The sequence below is a fragment of the Symphalangus syndactylus genome, chromosome 8, assembly GCF_028878055.3.
Source record: "Symphalangus syndactylus isolate Jambi chromosome 8, NHGRI_mSymSyn1-v2.1_pri, whole genome shotgun sequence".
NCBI lineage: Eukaryota > Metazoa > Chordata > Mammalia > Primates > Hylobatidae > Symphalangus > Symphalangus syndactylus.
In genome coordinates this window covers 101,092,709-101,112,064 of record NC_072430.2, presented here as the reverse complement: position 1 = coordinate 101,112,064, position 19,356 = coordinate 101,092,709, and the positions used below count along the sequence as shown (strand labels likewise).

At 37.5% G+C, this 19,356-nt stretch overlaps 1 protein-coding gene and 1 long non-coding RNA gene across 3 annotated transcripts in view; one reads left to right on the top strand and one right to left on the bottom strand.

The window, feature by feature from the left end:
• Nucleotides 1–375: 375 nt before the first annotated feature.
• On the bottom strand, nt 376–16,115 carry LOC129488224 (uncharacterized). The gene is made up of 3 exons (XR_008659622.2): nt 15,996–16,115; nt 14,737–14,830; nt 376–2,273 (listed from the first exon to the last, which is right to left on the bottom strand). It is a non-coding gene; the product is annotated as an uncharacterized lncRNA (long non-coding RNA).
• The window catches only part of PGAP1 (post-GPI attachment to proteins inositol deacylase 1), a 120,198-nt gene continuing 107,576 nt past the window's right edge, over nt 6,735–19,356 (top strand). Inside the window, exon 1 of one of the 2 annotated variants that reach the window (XM_063644856.1) lies at nt 6,735–6,849. The gene's annotated coding sequence lies outside the window, so the exon portion shown is untranslated. The remainder of the gene's footprint in view (nt 6,850–19,356) is intronic. The other variant, XM_063644854.1, reaches the window with a different exon arrangement.

Sequence of the window (19,356 nt, the reverse complement as noted above, 5' to 3'; positions counted from 1 at the left end):
TTTGTTTATTTTTAACTTTTACTTTTGATGGGTACATAGTAGGTGTATATACTTATGGGGTACAAGAGATATCTTGATACAGGCATACAATTGAATGTATAATAATCACATCAGGGTAAATGAAGCATCCATCGCCTCGAGCGTTTATCATCTCTTTGTGTTACAAACATTCCAATTATACTCTTTTAGTTATTTTAAAATGTACTATAAATTATTGTTGACTGTAGTCACTGGGGTTATTTAAATTTACATTAAAATTTAATAATCAGTTGTGCAGTTGCGCTAGCTACGATTTAAATGTTCAATAGCCAAATGTTGCTAACAGCTTATACAACATTTTCATCATTGCAGAAAGGATGCTGCAGTCAGGGAGGATTGCATACACCTCCTTCTCTCGTTTATTCACCATGTTCATTGGAAGCAAAATTCTGAAAGGAGGAAATACTGTTTTCATTTGATTTAAACATTTCTCCAGTTTATTTGAACATAGACTTTATTTTTCATGTAACATCTCTTTCTATTTTATGAAACATACTTCGAAAAATGCTATTCTGCCTTTTCCCAATATTGTTAACTATTCCATTGAATATGAAGTTTTGTTATAAGCAATTTTCATACCTCTTTTGAAAGTAAGTGGATATAAACAATAAAGTATAGAAGCCTATCATCTAAATCTAAATTTCATTCCTTTGCTAGTTCACACTGAGGATTTCCTTCTATCAGTATATATTTCAGTTCACGTTACTTTTCTGATTATTTCTGAATTTTTAGTCCATGTAATGGTTGCCATCAAAGTTGTGTATTTGGGTTTTCTACACACAATCTCAAAGGCTGTACCCCTGATTGGGAATCCCTGTGACTTCTGAGTATCCCCACCAGTCAATAAGATTTTGCAAGCTTTAGAGATTTTTAATAATAAACTTTTAACTTTAGAAAAGTTTTAGACAAAGAAAAATTGTAAGAGTCACAGATAATTTCCATATACCCCATACCCAGTTTCCCCTATTGTTAACAATATTACTCTAATTTGTCTCTAAGCTTCAATTTTACAAAAATGAAGGCTTATTTATTATTTTCCAAATGAAAATCATAATACTGGATATGTTTGTTCAAACCACATGCACTCCAACACCCCATCATGTGAGTCATTATTTCAGGCTTCCCTTAAGTATAGTAAGCTTAGGTGCCAAATAGTTAGCTCCTAGTCTTATCAAGTAAAGCCAACAACCCCCATCACACACACCTTTCCCAGGTAGGTGAGCAGCTGGGCGTGACACTGGCACCAGGGCTGTGAGCAGGCAGTGCTGGCTGGAAGTTATTGGGCCAGAGGAAAACATGGCCCCCAGCCAGGGTCAGGTGGTAACAATGTGAAGTGAGACTCCAAAGTGAAAAGTCAGCAATGGAGAACAGGTAAGACAGACGCAGAAAGCTGAAAAAACTCCCAGAAGGAAAGGAAATGCACAGAGAAGTGGACAGCATAGGTTGCTTGCAGATGAGTTCATGAGTTGGGTGGGAGCTGTTAAGAACACTGAACTGGTATGGATGAATTATACATTCTCTATAAGAAAATAGTTTATTAAAGCAGTATGCATATTGATTAATTTTCATGCTGTTTTTATTTTTTTCTCTCCTAAGAGAAATTCATGTATATTCATATTTATGTTTGTGAATGCATATACAAAGACAATCTGGAAGTATATACACCAAGCTACAGTTAGTGATTACTTCTGGGGGTGGGAACTGGGGGGTTGGGATTAGAGTTGGGTGATATTATATGAAGGGGGTATTTTGTTTTACATTATACTTCTAGAGTGTTTCAGTTATTTACAGACTATATTAACATATCGCTCAGAGACATAAAGAAAACAAGCAGTAAAAGTAATACATGTTTGTTTATAAAAATCAGAAATACTGAGAAGTACATGGAAAAAACATAAATTATTTGTAAGCTCATCACCCTGTGATAATCACTTCTTTTAGTGAGTTTCTTTCTCATCCCTACTTCCCTCTCCTTAATATTTAGTTATATAGATGTCGTAGACTGTAATATTGCTCACAAATACTTGGTGCCCTTCCCTGTCCTGTTGAACACAGATGAGGCCATGTGACTTCCTTTGGACAATGAATCATGAGGAGGATTGATGAGTGTCACTTCTGGGCCAAAGCTTTAAGAACCTGCTCGTGGGTCTCCATGCTCTCCATTCTTCATTTCTGCAATCATGGAAGCTTGTCTTGAGATGGAGCGTCTGTCATCTTTATGTATTCCAGAGTATCTGTGAAAATTACAGCAACCCTGATGACTCAAGATGGACAGGCAGTATAAAGGAGAAATAAGCTTTGTTGTTGTAAGCAGCAGAGATTATCAGGTTTTTAATGTAGCATAATTACCTTACCCTGACAGAAAATATACTTAGATATTTGTGAGTATTTGTATGTAAATGCAACTGTATGTATACATGTATGTGTATACAGAGATACAGATATATACAATTCATCATCGGTATGAAGGTAGGTTCATACTCTATCATTCTTTTTTGACTTAATGTTTCACTACAAAAATTTTCTTATCTTACCAATTTTTGAAAATATGATTTTAATAGCCGTATATTATTCTGTTTCATGGACTATTCCATTTCATGGCTGTATATCATTCCATTTCATGGACTTACCATAATATATTTATCTCCTTTGGGCAGACATTTACATTGTTTCCAAGTTTGACCCATGTACATTGTCAGTAAACATGTTTGTGGACAAATATTTGTCCACACCTCTGACTCAGGATAAATTTCAAACTTAGGATAAATACCAAGAAATGAGATAATTGTTAATTCTAGAGCTGACTCTTTTCTCACTCTCTTGGCTTCTTATAGCTTCCATGATTGCCTCATCTCCATGGGGCTCCTCTATGTCAACAAGGTAAAACAGTTCAGCTGCCAACCCACAGGTACGGAGGCACTGAATCTCTGGCAGTTTTAATAGATGGGATAAAAATCCTATCCAAAGACAAGGTTGAGATTTTCTTCACTTAGGAATTTTCATTAAAAAACTAAGAGTAAAACAAAACAATACTTACAAAATGGAACTTTCTGCTGCATATAACTTCTAGCCAAAGAGTACCCTTCAGCGTTTCCAGTCCTGAGGTCTTTTACTCACCTCCTCCCCAGCTGGGTTAGATGTGATAGTTGCCTGGTCCCTCCCAGAACCAGATTTCTGGCATTGTCTGCAGCCCACTCTCACATATGCGCTCATCCTACCCTGTTGCTCCTCAGGAGCTCTGCACGAACCTGAAAGTAGCACTTTCTCACTCTATAACTGTTGGTTTCGTGTTCCGTCTTTCCACGAAGTTACACTATGATCTTCTCGAAGGCAGAGACTGTATTTCACCTCCACAACCATAATGATTAGCATGGTACCCAGAACTTATCTGACTTAGATAAGTGAATACATGGATGCAAGCATGAACTAATGCGTGGACTCATACATACGTGAATGCATGAATCAGTGAATAGTCAAAGGGAGACATGAGTATATTTTTCCATCTCCAGCATCTAAAAGGGACTATCTTCCCACTTTCAGGATAGTTAATTTTTACATATAAATGAGCAGTTTATTTGTAAGGTGTGGGTGCTTATAAGATTGGTGTTCATAACTTGCAGAATTCGTGTACCTTTGAGGAACATCCTGAAAACCAAACAAGTATTTCTTTTTTCTTCCCTTAGGATTAAGTGGCACTTATGAAAAGGAAAGAGAAAATAAAGGAAAATAAGAGAATGAGGCAAGATTTTTATCACCATGTCTTTCTGAAGTGACAGACACATTCCTTTATTTAACTAGTCAGTGCCTTGACACAAAGTGTGAGGAGCATGTAGGGAAACAGGCTCTCTTAGTGGTCATTGGTGGGAGTGTAAACTGGTGCCAACATTTTGGAGGTAATTTGGGGAATATTTATCAAAATTCTAAATGCATATACCATCTGGCCAAGCAATTCAACCCCTGGGGGTTTAGCTCCCCGAATGCTTCCATAATGCGTAAATACAAATGTATAAGGATGTTAGTTGCAGCACTATCTCTAATAATCAAAAATTGAAAATAATCCAAATGCCCATCAAAAGGGGATTGGATAAATAATGTTACATCAATATAGTGGGATCTATCCAATTTAAATTATTTAGTGATAAAAGCTAAATTGCACATAACATGAACCCACATTCTAGAAAGAAGATGTAAATGCATCAGGATGTAAGACAAGAAGGATATATTGCAAATGTAATGGTGGCTACCTGTGGGGAGTAGGGATTGGGGTAGGAGTGGAAGAGACTTTTTTTTGAGATCAAGTCTCATTCTGTCGCCCAGGCTGGAGTGCAATGGCATAATCTTGGCTCACTGCAACCTCCGCCTCCCAGGATCAAGCGATTCTCCTACATCAGCCTCCCTAGGAACTGGGATTATAGGTGCCCGCCACCAAGCCTGGCTAATGTTTGTATTTTTAGTAGAGATGGGGTTTCACCATGTTGGCCAGGCTGGTCTCGAATTCCTGACTTTAGGTGATCCGCGCACCTCGGCCTCCCAAAATGCTGGAGTCACAGGCGTGAACCACCACACATGGCTGGAAGAGACCTTTTTGATCTTATGTATTTACTTCTGTATTTAAAAAAATTATCTAAAACAAATATGCATTACCTTTTAAATAAATATTTTAAAAATAAAAACAATAATTAATTGCTAATTTGTCAAGCCCTGGGCTGAGAATTGACCTATTCTTGGGCATTAGAAATCTTTAGTGATCGTAAATATTTCCTTTGAGGTCATTTAAATGATGGGAAGAATAAAACTGAGCAAAACACTAGAAATTTCAAAATTTCAGCCGTCTGATCCACATTCAAGTCCTGTTTTAGAAATATCATAGCCCTATGTTGAACTCTTCTTTACTATAGAATAGGAACTTTTGAATGAGACCATTTAAAATTCTCCAAGACTCCAATTCTAGAAGTTGTTTTTTTTTTTTCAGCTTTCTGCCTCACCTACGTGTCAAGTCAGACTTGGTGTTGGTTGGATTTATTTTAATTTATCCTCAGCCTTCCAAGAGCAAGTCCCTCAGTAACAGTTTCTGAACGGCCTGGTATCTGTTATGTTTTGTTTGCACGTGGAAGTTGTCACGTGTTCTCTGTGACAACATGATTTCTCAGTATTCAAGGGCTGAATCCTTTTGCTGACCACATTTTCTACTTGGCTTGGGATCTTCTAGAGGTTACCCATACCAAGCTCTTTTCAACTTACATAGGAATTAGTTGCTATTTTGAGCCAGCACCACACCAAGCTCTAGACAACCTCAAGCTCCCTATTATTCATATCTACTTCTACATAATTAAAGCCATGGACAACAATATCTGGCTACATCAGCCAGTGCTTTGGGCAGGCTGAAGAATGGAGAAAGTTCACTGAACTGCTGCTATGTGCTTTATTGCCATAGCTCTGGGCAAAACCTTCAAGTGGTTGCATTGTGTATGCAGGATTGCTGACCAAATTTTGAATTATGCTACACAATGTCACAGGCCATTTCAGCTGGCATCCAGACACTCCTAGTATAAACACAACCACCAGCACCCACTATACATTTTCTCTCATTGACGTGGCTGGGTGCTTTTGTTTGGTAATAGCTTGGGGCAGGGAAGAGGGGTGATGAGAATGATGGAGATGATAACATGACACTGAGGCCATTGGGTGGGTTGTGAGCCCCTAGAACTACAGAAATTTTTTTTCATGAACAGGACTTGCTTTGGGGCCCAGATGTCAAAGAGTGACACAGAGTTGGAGAGGGCCATTTTTTTCCCACCTCCCTATGGAATCCAGTATTGTTCTGGCACATGTGATGGGGGCTTTGGAGACATTGGGAGACAGTATTCTCAGCACATTCTTGGTCAAATGTTTCACAGTGGACTTCCTCAGTTAAGGCAGTGATAAAAATTTCTTCCAGCTACTTGCCAGGACTTCATGTTGACAGATGAGAACTGGAGCAGACAATGAAAAATACTAGGGATGCTCCAAGAGGGCCAGGACAGAGATTTCTGTAGGACTCTGTCGTATCCTCTCACATAGTATGCACTCAGTACCTATTAAGTGGGTGGATGATTCTAGTAGTGATTAAAGCTGATAGATTGGTTTGTGAATATGAGGAAAGCATATGTTCAGGGACTCCCAGAAATAACCAGGACCATTTTGAAGAAAAATAGCTACTGTTTAAAGAAAATAAAATTTGAATCCCATTATAATTTATACAATGTGTGACCTAAATTTGTTTCTACAGGTAAAGTGTGTGACCACATTTGTTTCTACAGGTAAAGACAGGTGACAATTGGATTAGAAATATTTTCTAAACCACAATTGGTAAAATAACTTGTATGAAATCAATGATCTACTTGGCTTTTTTTTTTCTTGGCAGGAGTATAAACATCATTTATAAAATTAAGTCATATTCATTGTGGTCTTGACTAGATTTTTCCATAGGATCTATAACTCCATACCAAAATTATCTTGTTTCTAAAAATTTAGTGATAAGTTTGGCTCTGTGTCCACACCCAAATCTCGTGTTGAGTTGTAATCCCCAGTGTTATGGGAGGCACCTGGTGGGAAGTGATTGGATCATGGGGGTGGATTTCCCCCATGCTGGTCTCATGGTAGTGAGTTCTCACGAGATCTGACGGTTTAAAAGTGTGTGGCACTTCTGCCTTTGCTTCCTCTCTCTCCTGCCACCATGTGAGGAAGATGTTTGCTTCTCCTTTACCTTCCAACATGGTTGTAAGTTTCCTGAGGCCTCCTAATCATGCTTCCTGTTAAGCCTGCAGAACTGTGAGTCAATTAAACCTCTTTTCTTCATAAATTACCCAGTCTCAGGTAGTTCTTTATAGCAGTGTGAGAACAGACTAATACATGCAGTAAATATGCTTAAGGAACAAAAATTCTGTGGATACGATATAATTTACTGGATGTTTTTGTCCTCTAGCTGGATTAGTTGAAACTGAAGCCAAATGTGTGATTACTTAAGGCTGTGAATGCTTACAGACTTTGAATAGCCATTAGAGTCTGTTCAACTATAACTAATAAGCTTCCTTCTAGTTCTTAGACTTGGTTTATCACAGAAGTTCCTGTTTGCATTTTAAAATTCATTTCTGGGTAAGGTCTTGGCTAAGGAGGAGAAGGAAGGAAAGGAAGGTAGATTCTGTTTGGATTTTAAGGTCAGGCAGTCAATTTGGCAGCTGGGCTTATAAAACCTTCAACTTCTCCTAATTAGAAATTTTCAAAGTACCTGGCTCTCCCCAGGATGCCAATTTGCTAGAGAATCTGCTTGCAGCCTCCATGTAAGTCAATCTGAAGCTTTAACCAACAAAAATAACAAAAGGTTCAGCTCCATGAAACAAGTTATTCTCCATTGTTTGACTCATTGTGAGCCTGGGGTTAACCTGACAATTTTAAACTCATTCATCTCAATGTACACCCTATTCAATTACCCCCATGTCCTACAAATAGGTCAAACTTTCATAAACCTTCAGAGAGAAGCCAGTCATAGAGGAGAAGTGTTTTCCTCTCACTGGTGTTTGAAAGTAACTCTTTTAACATCATTTCCAGATAAAGGTTTTAAAAATACGGCCAGGCAGGGTGGCTCAGGCCTGTAATCCCAGGGCTTTGGGAGGCCAAGGCGAGAGGATTGTTCAAGGCCAGGAACTTGACACCAGCCTGGGCTGGTCTCTACAAAAAAATTAAACAATTAGCCAGCATGGTGACACACGCCTGTAGTCCTAGCTACTTGGCAGGTTGAGGCAGGAAGATCACTTAAGTCCAGGAGTTTGAGGTTACAGTGAGCTGTCATCACTCCAGCCTGGGTAACAATGAGACTCTGTCTCTAAATATATATATATATTTTATATATAAATATATTGATTGACCTCTCATGTCTTCATATATAAATATATATGATATAATATATAAAGACATGAGAGGTCAATCAATATATTTATGTACATAAATAGATATATATATATATTTAGAGACAAATATGTGTAAGATGTACATTTGTTCACTCCAGAAAGGTAGGAGAGATCATAGGTAGATAAGAGACAATGGGTTGCATTTATATATATATACAAAGTTTGTTATTCTTTTACTATGTGAGAATGACAATTAAATTGTTAAAATTAACAATCCATTGAATATTGGTTGTGATAAAGAAATCAAGTATCTTTTTAACAAGAAAGTGAAAAGCAAAGGGAAATTTCAGCTTGTATTAAAAACTTAAGAGCTCAGTTTATTTCAATATAGAATTTCAGGATAATGTGCTACAGTGTGAATGTACCCATGATTCTATAACTATCTGTGCTTGTCTTCATCTATTGTAACTTTATCCCCTTCCATAGTTCCAGTTACTATTTATAGCCTTTCTAAAGCTGAGTTCAGTAGCTTTCTTTCAAACTTCTTTCTTTACTTCAAAAAAAAAAAAAAAAAAAAAGTGGCCAGGCGAGGTGGCTCACACCTGTAATCCCAACACTTTGGGAGGCCGAGGCAGGTGGATCACCTGAGGTCAGGAGTTCAAGACCAGCCTGTCCAATGTGGTGAAACCCCATCTCTACTAAAAATACAAAAATTAGCTGGGCATGGTGGCGTGTGCCTGTAATCCCAGCTATTCAGGAGGCTGAGGCAGGAGAATCACTTGAACCCAGGAAGTGAGTTTGCAGGGAGCCGAGATCGCGCCATTGTACTCCATCCTGGGTGACAGAGCAAAACTCTGTCTCAAACAGCTTTAATGAGATATACAATTCATGTAACATTACTATTCACATACCATACCATTCACCTTTGTTTTAAAGTTTACAATTCAGTGGTTTTTAGTATATTCACATGATTGGCAACTATCACAATCTAATTTTAGAACATTTTCACCACTCCTGTGAACCCAGAAAGTATCTGAGACAGGTCTCAATCAATTTAGAAAGTTTATTTTGCCAAGTTTAAGGACGTGCCCATGATAAAGCCTCTGGAGGCCCTGATGATGAAACTGCCATCGGAAAATTATGACTGAGACAGTGAAAGACACCTAACGTAACCGGGAGATTGATTTGAGTAATAATAAAACTCCAATCCCCTGCACAGCTGGCTCTGCATGAATTACCCTTTCTCTATTGCATTTCCCCTGTCTTGATAAATCGGCTCTGGCCAGGCAGTGGGCAAGGTGAACCCACTGGGCGGTTACAATGACATGTGCCCAAGGGGGTCAGGGCACAGCTTGGTTTTATACACGTTAGGGAGATATAAGAGATCAATTAATACGTGTAACATGTACATTGGTTCACTCCAGAAAGGCAGGAGGGATCAGAGGTAAATAAGAGACAATGAGTTGCATTCTTTTGAGTCTCTGATTAGCCTTTCACTGAATACACAAAAGGGTAGAAGAATAGTCACTTATGCCTTAGTCTGGCTCAGTGATTTTTACATAAACAATAAGGCAGAGGAAGCAATCAGATTTGCATTTGTCTCAGGTGAGCAGGGGAATGACCGTGACATCAGTCCTTTATCCAGCACCTGTGAAGATTAGCTACTAATTTACATTGCCAAGGTAAAATACAACATAAATGTTTTAGGGTAAAAATCTTGAGTCTCACAAGGAATTTTCTTGTGGGCAAAGTGTGAGGGAGGTATGTATTATGTTAGGGCAAAAGTAATTGAGGTTTTTGCCATTTAAACATAGCAAAAACCACAACTGCTTTCGCACCAACCTAATAGCTTTTTTATCTTTGTAGCTATCTCATTTAGGAATAAAACAGGAGCAGGTTTGCCTGATGCAGTCTCAGCTTGACTTTTCCCTTTGGCCGAGTGATTTATTTTCTTTCATGCCCCAAAAAGAGACACCATATCCATCAGCAGTCACTCCCCGTTTTTTACTCCTCTACCTCAATCCCAGGCAATCACAAATCTATTTTCTGTAGCTATGGAGTGCCTAGTCTGAAAATTTTATATGAATGGAATCATACAACATGTGATCTTTTGTGACTGGGTTCTTTCACTTAGCATAATGTATTCAAGATTTATTCATGCTGTAGCATGCATCAGTACTTCGTTTTAGTTACTGAACAATGTTCCATCGTATGTCTATACCACATTTATTTATCTATTTACTAGTTGATGGACATTTGGATTGTTTCCTCTTTGTGCATATACTAGAGTCATCTTTGTCCTTTATTTTCCTCTATTCTTCAACATATAATCGGTAGCCATACCTATTGCTTCTGTCATTGTAATCTCTTTCTCATATGCCTCTCCTGTCCATCACTACTGCTATAGCTTAGTTTCATAATATCACCATTTCTCACTTTGTATTACTTCAAACAGCTTTCTACATGTTCTTTCCTTGCCCAATCTTGTCTCCTTCCCTAATCCATCCTGAACACTACAGTTTTAGTGTACTTTGTAGTCGCTTAAAAACACCAAATAGATTTCCGTATCTTACGGTGTTTCTAAAATGCAGAGCCTATGGATGAGGGATGGGTTTGAGATGGGGGTGGCAGGCAAAGACTTTTAAAATATTTTTATTTCTGGGCCCCCACATTCTGTAGAACTGGGGTAGAACTGAGGAATCATTATTTTAAAAAGATAGATTCACAGGGGAATTCTATTAAACCATAAAAGATGAGATCATTGGAATGCTATTTTATCCAGTTGAGAGTACTGGAAAAGTAAGAAAATTTCTAAAATATTTTAAGAAAACCATAAACTAATCTCACTTATGAGATGTAAAAAATCTTAAAAATTAGCAAAGAGAACCAATGGCATACTGATATAGGAGTTAAAAAGAAACTATTTAGGCAGATAGTGAAGTAAAAAAGTCCTCGGTAAGGTTTTCTTTTTTATAAAAAGCAGCCCCCAAATCCTTTCTTTTCTAACAAAAAGCAGCCTGAAAAATCAAGCTGCAAGCATAGATAAGCAAGCTAAAAGCTTGCATAGGTAAATACCAGCAGCTGTGCCAATAGAAAAAGGCTACCTGGGGGCCACGCGTGTTCAATAATGGAGGCTCCATCTTCCCCTTTCTTTGTCAACCATATGTACAGTAAGGAACAGACAACATGGCGCCGGCCATGTGGAGAGTCCATCTGCATAATAAAAGATTAGGGTGATATGGCCAGCTTTCTCATGTGCTATGCAAACGTCACACCTAGTCCAACCAATCTCTCTCAGGCCCTATGTAAATCAGACACCACATCCTCAAGCTCTTCTATAAAACCTCATGTGTTTCACCACGAAACTAGAAGATCCAGTCAGGGGTCTGCAAGAGAGAGATCTAGTCTCTTTTCTCTTTCTTTTGCCTATTAAAATTTTGCTCTTAAATTCACTTCTTGTGTGTTCACGTCCTCAATTCCCTTGGCATGAGATAACGAACCTCAGGTATTTACCCCAGAGAATGACACTGCTTCAATATTTAATAATAATATATAAGTATTATTATAAAATGTATTCCAAGAATATGAGTGGTTCCTTAGTAGAGCATCAATTAATACAATTAATCATATTAATAAAGCTAAGAAAAAAAAATCAGATTGCTGCCGCCATAAATGCCAAAAAGGTATTTGGCAAACAAAATTCAATATGCATTCATGTTAAAAATACTCAATTAATAGAAATTGATGGCTATTTCAGCCAAAGCCAGCTTCCCACTTAATGGAAAAACTTTCTCTTTTTGTTTTTTTTTTCTGAGATGGAGTCTTGCTCTGTCGCCCAGGCTGGTACGATCTTGGCTCACTGCAACCTCTGCCTCCCGGGTTCAAGTGATTCTCCTGCCTCAGCTTCCTGAGTAGCTAGGATTACAGGCACACACCATCACGCCCAGCTAATTTTTGTATTTTTAGTAGAGACGGGGTTTTGCCATGTTGGCCAGGCTAATCTCAAACTCCTGACCTCAAGTGATCCACCTGCCTTGGCCTCCCAAAGTGCTGGGATTACAGGCATGAGCCACCGCACCTGGCTGGAAACATTATTAAAAGTAGTAAGAAGACAAAGATGACCACCATGTCCATTACTATTAAGCCTTGGAAACAGGGATTAGCCAATACAATTATATAAGAGAAAGCTTTTTTTTTTTTTTTTTTTTGAGACAAGCTCTTGCTTTGTCACCCAGGCTGGAGAGCAGTGGTGCAATCATGGCTCACTGCCCTGGCTCAGGTAATCCTCCCACGTCAGCCTCCCATGTAGCTGGGACATCAGTTGTACCATCAAGCCTGACTATTTTTGTTGTTGTTGTTGTTGTTGTAGATGAGGTTTTGCCATGTTGCCCTGGCTGGGAGAAAGCATTTAATTACACAAGAATCGGAAGGAAAGTAAAAAACTATCTCTTTCCAGATGATGTGATTACGTATCTAGGAAACAAAAAATAGGCCTGGCTCAGTGGCCCACATTTCTTGTAATCCTAGCACTTTGGGAGATGAGGTGGGATCACTTAAGCCCAGGAGTTCAAGACCAGCCAGAGCAAAAAAATTTTTAAATTAGCTTGCCTGTTGTCTGAGCTAGTCAGGAGGCTGAGGTGGAAGGATTACTTGAGCTCTGGAGGTTGAGGCTGCAGTGAGCAGTGATTGCATCACAGCACTCCAGCCTGGGTTATAGAGCAAGACCTTGTCTCAAAAGAGAGAAAAAAGAAAACAAAAGTAAATGGAGAAATTAATACAAATAATAAGAGAATTTGGTAAAGAGATAGCATACAAAATTAATATAAATAAGTCAATAGTCTTATATAAATAAGTCAATAGTCTTATATAAATACATAATAAGCAGACAGAAGAAATAATGCTTGATACCTATAAGCATTTCTGTGAATTTTTGTAACATATTCTACAGCTGAGTAGGACTAGGTGGTTAGATATAGAAGTGGCCAGAACAGCTTTGACTTTTCCTTTTATAACATCCTGTATGAATGATTAACAATAAGTTGATATGCTTAAAACAAAACTAATTAGTAATAGAAGAAAGAATAATAATTGTTTTAGTTTTTCAGAGGATTGTGATGGATGGGCTAAGATGTAAGGCATCCACAGGAATCCTGGAAGGTCAGAAGCCTCCAGACCTTCACCTCTTGCCACACTCCACCCCATATTCCTTATGCCAGAAAAGCCCCGTCTAGTTGCGGTTCCCTGGAACAGCATGTTGTTTCATTGCTCTGTGCCTATGCTTTTTGTAGGAACTATAGAAGGAGGTCTCCTTTCAAGGGTCACACTCACTGAGGCCTCTTGAGTGCCCTCCTCTCTCCAACCCTCATCCCCAGCTCCGGGTAGAATTTACTACTTCCTTCTTTGTATCACTCCATGAACCTTGCTCATTTCCACATCTGCTTTATCCCTCAAGACTGTCTGACTCCTCTCCAAGCATACTCCTTGCCCTAACATTATCTGGTCAGTAAATTGAGTGAGTGAGAAAAGAAAATATTTGGCTTAATTACTTGATAGGTGGCTGTCTCAATTTCTGGGATAAGAATCTTTAAAATATCCCTACTCTGGTTTTCCCAGCCAAAATATTTGTCACATATCATGATGGTGAATTAGTTTTGAAACATACTATAAAAGAAATATTCATACTTCTTTGAAGTAAAAAATGACTGTGAAAAATATTTCCTTTTCAAGTTGTATCATTTGCAACCAAGAGGTAGAGAAGGTACCATTGTATGTAATTAAACAGATTTTCAACTTTTTAATAGATTGTCTCTATAAGTTAAAGATACTTATGTGCACAATAGTCACTGCCCCCCCTAACCTAGTACTTCAGAACAAAGCTAGAGCTGTAGGACCCATGAGTGCTGTGTCCTCCAACGCCTAGGGGTACCGTTAGTGAACTACCTTAAGAAACCCAAAATAGAAATTTGCCATGCAGTCTGAATTCCAAATGACTTGCAAGCAGATTATGCTCCAAAAATTCATTTGTAAATTGAGGACCTTGAACTCATCAAATCAAGAGGAAAAGGTAAATGAAATAAAACATATCTCTGATAATATATAATTAGAAAAATAACTTTAGAAAGTAGTTGTCAGGATAGAAGAGAGACTTTTCACTGTTTACACTATACCTTTCGAAATTTGTACCATGTGATAATTATTCCTCCAAAAAAGTTTATTTTATTTAAAAAATGTTAAAAGTGTTAAATTATATATTTAGATCGTTTCTCTAGTGTGAAAGTGAACATATATTGTTTCTTTAACTTCTGGCCTCTGTCTCCTACTGTTGAACTTGAACCTGCTTACTGTAAAAATTACTCTACATGCTGACTTCTCCTTTCTGTAAAAATAAATACATCATGGTGGGAGTAACTTGTTTTGTCTTAATCATAAAATGAGTATCTTTCACAGTAATATTTATTCCCTACTTCTGGGGTTTTCTTCTGTGTGAAGGGTCATCAGTTAGTATAACTCTCCTGACCCCTCTGCATCCACACACTCTACCCTAGGGAAGGGAGTGACCTACCTGCTGAATTTGGGAGCCCCATGCTTCCTCCTCTCTTCCTCTTGGGACCAGCTGCCCACAGGAAGCACCCTTGTTTCTAAGCCAGTGTTATAGGACCAGACCTCACACAGATCGCCAGCAGTGGTCCACACCTGAGTGGGAATGTCAGTCTAATTCTGGGATGTAGTATTTTTCCCAGACATAAGTGGCATTTTCCAATAGCTGCTTTACAATTAATCAAAATGATATGTTGATCTCCATCTGTCTTACCCCATGCCTATCTCTTCAAACCTCAAGGAAGAATGGAGGTAATATGTATTTGTCCCAGTGGATATCACCTGCTATGCCTTCCTTCAGTGGTGCTCTGAAAAAAAGTAGGAAAAAAAATATTCAAGTAAGATGCATTGAAAGCATATTGGTAACTCAGAAAAATATATTAAAATGACGAAAATCTAATTTCAGATGAATTTCCTGTGCTTTATTCCTTCGTTTCTACCTATTTTTGCCTCCTCCTACTATTTCCTGGCTCGCGTTACATTCTTATTTCCTTAATCAGTTGTTCACTCACTACTCCTTCATTCATCCATTTAACAAACATTTAGTTAACTCCTATGTGCCAAATGAGAACATAGCATTCCAAGATGACTAAAACAGTCTGGTGGAAGAGATAGATAAATATATTGCTAGTTAAAATGCAATCAGATAAGTACAGTGGCAAAGAAGTGCACAAAGAGTTATGGAGGCATTGAAGTGCGACATCTAATCCAGCCAGGGGGAGCCAGAGAAGGTTTCTGGAAGATGTAGAACCTGAGCGGCATCTTAAAAGATGAGTGGGAGGCCAGGCATGGTGCCTCATGCCTGTAATCCCAGCACTTTGGGAGGCCAAGGTGGGCAGATCATCTGAGGTCAGGAGTTCGAGACCAGCCTGGCCAACATGGTGAAACCCCATCTCTACTAAAAATACAAAAATCAGCCGGGCGTGGTGACACGCACCTGTAATTCCAGCTACTGGGGAGGCTGAGGCAGGAGAATTGCTTGAACCTGGGAGGCGGAGGTTGCAGTGAGGCAAGATCGTGCCATTGCACTCCAGCCTGGGAGACAAGAGCAAAACTCTGTCTCAAAAAAAAAAAAAAAAAAAGAGTGGGAAAAATAAGTTCTGATAGTTCTGGTGAATAATTAAACATTTTTTTTTCATTGCCACTTTTATCTCCAAGGGTGTGAATTTGCACAAATGATTTTTAAAATTTTTTGATTGTAAATTGACAATTTATAATTGTATGAACTTTTGAGGTCCAAAGTGATGTTATGATTTATTAATACAATATGATATAATTAAATCAAGCTAGTTAACTTATCCATCACCTCAAATATTTAACATTTTTTTTGTGGTGAGACATTTGAAATTTACTCTCTTAGCAATTTTGAAATGTAAAACAAGCAACCTGTGTGTTGTGAGTATGCTTTTCAAATGTGATGCCTGGCTCTGTCATGCTGGTTGTGGCAGATCCTTTGGTGCACCCTTGGCCTACCTCTGGTTGCAGCTGCAGCTGTGGTAGACAGTTCCATGTGTGCTGGTAGGATCTACTTCCTGTATCATTGTATGCACAATTCCTCTTCTGCCTCTAGGTTTCCTTGGGAGCCTTGTACCTAGTCCAAGTGCAAGCATAGCCCAGAAGTGTCGGTCAGTTAATACCCCTGGGAGCAACTCTCAACCGGTGGGGGCTAAAGTCAGTCATTGCACAGTCTCCTGTCCTTCAACACAAATTCAGGAGACATTCTTTGTGCTTCTCAGAGGTTTTGGTGGAATTGAGCCCCTGCTGTCTACAGAAACAACCTAAATAATACATAATTTATTGACTTTTCTCCTTCCCTCTCAGTCTGCTTTACTGTATCACAATCCTGCTTCCTGTGATCAGCCCAAAAGTTCACTACCTGCACCCAAGCCCTCATCACAGGTTCAAAAAATCCAAAGATTTTAATTATTCAGAAATAAAGAGCAATGGGGCCACCCGGTTCATTGGGGAGTGAATTCTTTTATAGAACTGAGCTCTTATCTCAATCATATCAGCTAAAGTATCTCAATAATTAACAATCTCGGTTGTTTTTTTGCTTTGAAGAGATATTTTGTTGTGAAATATTTCATATCTACAGAAGAGAAAATACAGTGTAAATGAGTAGCGTAAAGGATAAAACAAGGCCAGGTGTGGTGGCTTATGCCTGTAATCCCAGGACTTTAGGAGTCTGATGATGGAGGATTGCTTGAGCCCAAGAGTTTAAGACCAGCCTGGGTAACATAATGAGACCCTGCCTCTACAAAAATTTTTAAAAATTAGCTGGATGTGGTGGCATGTGCCTGTAGTCCCAGCTATTTGGAGGCTAAGGTGGAAGGATTGCTTGAGCCTGGGAGGTCAAGGCTGCAGTGAGCTGTGATTGTGGCACCTGGGCAACAGAGCAGGACCCTGTGTCAAAAAAAAAAAAAAAAAAAAGAATAAAATGAACAATTCGGCTTATAAAATAAAGCATAACCAGTGCCTTAGAAACCCCTTATATGCCCACACCCCTTCCGCCCTCACAGGTGTAACCCCAACCAGAATTTTGTGTTCCTTGTTCTCTTATTTTTCATCATAATATTAGCATATGTATGTATCACTAAACAATATGTCATTTAGTTTTGCCTGTTTTTTATATTTTACATAAATTATTTATATTCTTATTTAACTTGCTTTCTCTTTTCTTTTTTTCTCAAGGTTGTTTTTCTGACTTCTCCATGGTGATACATTTAAGAGTAGTTCATTCATTTTCACCATGGTACAGTGTGTAATATACTATTCTTTATGTAGCCATTCTACTGTTGATGAACATTTAGGTTATTTCTGTTTTTTTGTTGTTGTTGTTGTTGTTGTTGTTGAAAGTATCCCTTTGTAACATAGTTACAAACAATGTTACTATGATCATCCTTGTACAATGTCTCCTGAGTACATGTACAAGAGCTTCCATTCTATGGAGTGGAAATACTGGGTTATGGTCTGTGCATGTTCAACTTTTTTATGTACTACCAAACCGCTGTACCAATTTACATTCCCACTGGAACTATATGACAGTTTCCATTGTTACACATCATTTCCAACATTTGATGTTGTCTGAGTTCTTAATTTCTGTAATGGTGTTTCATTGTGATTTTATGTTACATTTCTCTGACCACTAAAAACATTGAGTAGTTTAAAATATATTTGTATTCCATTTGTGTTTTCACTTCTGTGTCATTAAATCTTTTTATCCACAAGCATCATAGATTATTATCCAATTTTTATTTAGATTTTCTTTAAGGTCTTTCAATAAAAATTTAAAATTTTCCTATAAGGACTTACGCATTTGTTTTCCAGATTTATTCTTAGGTACTCTGCCTTGTTGCTATTATAAATAATACTTAAAAAATTTTTTTTTCTAATATGTTTTTGTTATTTAAAAATGCAATTCATTTTTTATATATTGATTTTTTTAATCCAGCAACCTTATAAAATTCATTAAGTTGAACAGTTTATCTGGAGATCTTTTGAGGTTTTCCACATAGGACATTGTATTATCTGTAAATGACAGTTTTGTTTTTTTCCTTTTTAATTCATATGCCTTTTAGTTCTTCTTATCTTAATACACTGGCTAGGATCTCAAGTTTAATGCTGGATGGTCTTGAGAGTGAATGTCCTTGTCATAAAATAGAGAATATAAAAAGTCATGGTACTGAATATCCTTATTTTATCCCTCATCTTAAAAGGGATACTTTCAACATTTTGCCATTAAATGTATAATCTCCTGTAGTCTTTTTTTTTTGTAGAAGTTTTATCAGATTAAGCAAGTTCCTTATAGTCACAGTTTGCTAAGAGTTTTTCTGAATAGGATGTTCAGTTTTACTTAAAAATTTCTGCATCCGTTAAGATAATCATGTAGTTTTTCCCTCTAATCTGTTAATGTACTATGTTTTTAAATACTTCTTAACATCTTAAAAACATTTTTACATTTTTAATGTTAATCTTATATTTCTGGGAAAAAAACCTAACCAGTCATAAAGTATCTTTTTATACATTGATAGGCTTGTTATTGTTGTTTAGGATTTTTGTTTCTGTATTTATGATTGAGATTGATCTGTACTTTTTCCTGTTTTGTACTAAATTTTGTATCAAGGTATTTTAAACTCATAAAATGAACCAAGGAGCCTTTTTTTCCCTTTCTCTGGGAATATTTGTTTAAGAATTGAAATTAGGCTGTTTAAGTCATCTTTATTGATATTTTGTCTGCTTTATCTATCAGTTGAGATAATTGTGTTACTCTTCCACTATGGTTGTCTTTTTTTTCTCTTAATTGTTGAGTTTAGTGTGTTTTATGTTTATAGTGAGTATTGTACATGTGAATTTATTCCTAGCTTTTTATATAGCATTTTAAAATTTATTCCACTTGAATATTTGCTAAAATGTGCCTGAAAAGTTTTTGGGGCACAGTGTTTTTCTTTTAGAATGGTTTTTAAATTCTGCTTTAATTTCTTTATTAGATATAGGACAATTCAGCCTGCCCCATTCTTCTTAGGTCAACTTTGTAAATTAAACTTTTCTAGGAATTAATCTATTTCACAGGTTTTTCAAATTTATTGTATAAAGTTGTTCATATCAACTAGTAAATATTTGAAGGAATATTATGCACTGTAAATTTGTGTTCTAGAGGCTATTTTTCTTTTTAAATGTGTGTTTTGTTTTTAGTTTCAACTGCTTTAAAAATAGGAATGCTTTGGTGGGAGTGTAAATTAGTTCAACCATTGTGGGAGACAGTGTGGCTATTCCCTAGAAATACCATTTGACCCAGCCATCCCATTACTGGGTATATACCCAAAGGATTATAAAT